The following is a 3728-nucleotide window of genomic DNA, read 5'->3' on the forward strand; positions in this document are numbered from 1 at the left end:
CACATCTTAAATACGCTTCTGAATTAAAATGGGGCAACTAATACTTGCATTCTTCCTTACTTGCTCTTCCAAGGTAGAAGGGGGAAAAAAAAAAATGCCTTCAAGTAATTTTTCGTATTCACAAGTTATCATGATGAAAAGTACATTTTTGTGGAACTGGTTTAACCCTGGCCATGCATTACGGAAATAGCGTGTAAACAAAACAGCTCTTCCTGGGCTCGCTTCAGCGGCACATACACTAAAATTGGAAGGATACAGAGAAGATTAGCATGGCCGCGGCTCAAGGGTGACACACAAGTTCGTGAAGTGTTCCATATTTAAAATACATAAATGAATAAATAAATAAATAATAAAAAGTAAATTAAAAAGGAAACAGCCCTTCTTTCTCATTGCGTGGAAAGGAAGGGCCATAATTGTGCGGCTCTGGGGCATAAGGATACTAAACAGAACCTCACGTCTTTAAAAAGATCAGTGTTGGTTTATGACTATATTACCGTAGTTGGCAAAACCATAATTGCAGAAGGATGAGGAGGAGTTTATAAAACTGGTATCTCATAATTTCGCATGCATACAGCTTTCCGTCCCCCTTTTCTCCTTATATTTTAAAATAATCTTTAAAAACATAAATCGTTTGATCCTTAAAAAAGGAAACATAAAGAGTCTTTGAATTTCCAGCTCTGCTGTCCTATATTTAGCAACAGTGGTTTACCACTCCCTTACATAATAATGTAAGATTTGCAACACTAAGCAAACCTACCAAGGAACAGCTATCCGTAGACCCTGTTAGATTTTCATGTCTGAGCTGGATACCAGTTTTTACCACTTGTATTTTTCACAAAATGTTAACTCTAGAATGCTGACACTTTTATATTATATATTTTCAATTAGCTTTATGATGCAGTCTTTCTTAGTCTTTCAATTTTTTAATCTTATGGTTATATAATATTCTCCTACATTGCTATTCCATAATTTCCTTGACCATTACTCTAATCATGACTCCGTTTGTTTCGATATTTCTTGTCTTCAACATTTTGTTTCTACAGACACCTCTGAAAAAGCAATGCCTTTAATTTGTCACCTTCAATAAATGCCAAATAGTGGTGTCACAAGTTTCGAGTAGTTACAAATCTCACTTATTTCCTTGTAAATGCTGATATTTTTCTTCTTCTTCTTTTTAATATTTATTTATTTATTTATTTATTTATTTATTTATTTATTTATTTGGAGAGACAGACAGAGCACGAGTGGGAGAGGGGCAGAGAGAGAGGGAAACACAAAATCTGAAGCGGCCTCCAGGCTCTGTGCTGTCAGCACAGAACCCAACTCAGGGACTGAACTCTGCAAAATCATGACCTGAGCCCAAGTCGGACACAACTGAGCCACCCAGGAGCCCCTGACATTTTTTCTTCTTAAAATATGCTTCAAACTTTTCCCCTTTTGTCTTTTTTCATCATTTTTTGGTGTTTTTTCCTTTACTGAGTCTTTGTATTTCTTCCCATATCTTTAGGCTGCAGATGTCCCTAGAGACCTGTCACCATTTCTTCCGTCTGCAACTAATTTGTGTCACCAATTTCTTTTTGACTTTGATGTCATGTGAACTTCAATTGTTTCTGATATTCACAAGAATAAAGCTATAAAAATGTTCACAACTTGCATAAACTTCTCAAAACATCGCATGCAGATACACACCCATCTTCAAAGGAGCTACCATAGAAGATTTTTATTTTGGTTCAGAGATCACACCATTATGCAAAGTATTTTTCTTATTTTGGAATTTCCTTGGAAATCAGCTGATTTCTCTTATAATTATAACCAAGACGTATTATTCAGAATGATTACCCTCTTTGTTTTCCAACAACTAGCAGTGCAATACTTTTAACTGGTTGCGATTTTATAATCAAATGCGAAAATTTGAAGACTGACATACATTCTTTGACGTTCCTTCCATCAGAAGTTAGGGCCTGTGTCCCCTCCCCATGAATATGGATAGGCTCTCTAACTGCTTTGACCAGGAGAATATGGTGGAAGTGACAGACGCTCTTCCAGATTCCAAGCAAGCCATGAGAAACCAAAGTTTCCGTTTTTTTCCTCTTGTAAAACGCAGTAGTGAACTCTTGCGTTGCCGCGTGAATGGCCAGCTATGCTGAGCCCACCCGGATGTGGAGAAGCCCAAACTAGGTACGTGGAGATGTTGTAGAGAGAAAGAGACACGCCCATCTCTTCCATTCGGCTCCTAGCTTTTACGTGAACCCCCCTGAAGCCTCAGCCATGATGGAGCAGAGACAGTACAATCTAACTGTGTGCTTCGAACACAAAATCGTGAGATGTAATAACGTATTTTTATTTTAGGCCACTCGGTTGGGGGACAGTTTTTTACATGGTAATACAAACTGGAAAGGGTAGTGACTACTCATTCTATTTCTGGAAAATTAAGTTATTTCCAGTTTTATACTATGGTTAATGATCCTCTATTAAATATGTTTTGTATAAATCTAGATGAATATTTGCTTATTTCTTCAATAGAAACTCCTATAAGTAGATTACTAGGTCAAAGGGCATAAAAATACTTGTAAGCTTCCTGACATACACTGCCAAGTTTCATTCTGGAAAGATGATGATAAACCACACTCCTCCCAGTAATGAAAAAGGTGACTGTATATTCACATCGCTTCCAACATGGGTTATTAATATTTTAGAAATTAGTGGTCAATATGATAGCCATGTATTTCTTATGCTATCAGTCAGGATGAACCTTTTCCTTTCAGATGATCCTTTCTTTTTCCTCTTTCAAGAAGTGCCCAATGGTATCAGAAGAAACTACTCATAAATCAACTTAAAATTTTTATTTAATACTTTATTCTTTGAATCCAGAACTTTAACCGTCAAAATTAAAAAGAATCTCAAGCATAACATCAGGCTTAATGTTATTTCTAATAGGATATATGTAGGAATAGAAAACTCAGCTTCAGTACATTTCGAAATTGACTCTATTGAGAATTCAATATGTAATATGTATATACATGTATATAAATATGAATATATAAACAACATATTTTACTTCAAAATGTTAGGAAAATACTTCTTTACTGAGAAAATTCTATTTTATGCTGTCAACTTGGGAAGACAACGTAATCACACAATTGGCATTAGAACATTTTTTCTCTATTTTCTTTTTTTCGCTTTTTTATTTTAAGCATATTTACTTTTGCTGAAAAATATATCAAACACCCAAAGGAATCAACATGTCTGTTATACTCACGGAATAACAATAAAATGTACAACTACTGTAGTGGGTTGAATAATGGATGCTCAAAGAGATACATTTACCTAGAACCTGTAAATGGGACTATTTTAGAAAGGGTCTTTGCAAATGTGATTAATTAAGCTAAGGATCTTGAGAGGAGATCATCCTGGAGTTGAGTGGACCCCAAATTCTATGACATATGTCTTCGTGAAAGACAGAAAAGGAGAATATAGACTTTCAGAGAAGACCATGTGAAAATGGAGACAGAGATTGGGTTGAGGCACACACCAGCTAAGCAATGCCAAGAATTACCACCAGCGCTGAAAGAGAGGCATGGGACAGATCTCTCTTAAAGCCTCCAGTAGGATGGGGTGCCTGGGTGGCTCAGTCGGTTAGGCATCAAACTTTGGCTCAGGTCATGATCTCCCAGTTTGTGGGTTCGAGCCCTGCACTGGGTTCTGTGCTGACAGCTCAGAGCCTGGAA

The 3728-nt window shown here is 36.6% G+C and overlaps 1 non-coding gene across 1 annotated transcript; it reads left to right on the plus strand.

The window, feature by feature from the left end:
* Positions 1-214: 214 nt before the first annotated feature.
* LOC124519087 (U6 spliceosomal RNA) lies at positions 215-321 on the plus strand. Its single transcript, XR_006963997.1, has one exon. It is a non-coding gene; the product is annotated as a U6 spliceosomal RNA (small nuclear RNA).
* The last annotated feature ends 3407 nt before the right edge of the window (positions 322-3728 follow it).

Source organism: Lynx rufus, unplaced genomic scaffold, assembly GCF_022079265.1.
Source record: "Lynx rufus isolate CCGP_SWC_20201006 ecotype Redwood Valley unplaced genomic scaffold, mLynRuf1.p SCAF_26, whole genome shotgun sequence".
In the NCBI taxonomy this organism is placed as follows: Eukaryota; Metazoa; Chordata; class Mammalia; order Carnivora; family Felidae; genus Lynx; species Lynx rufus.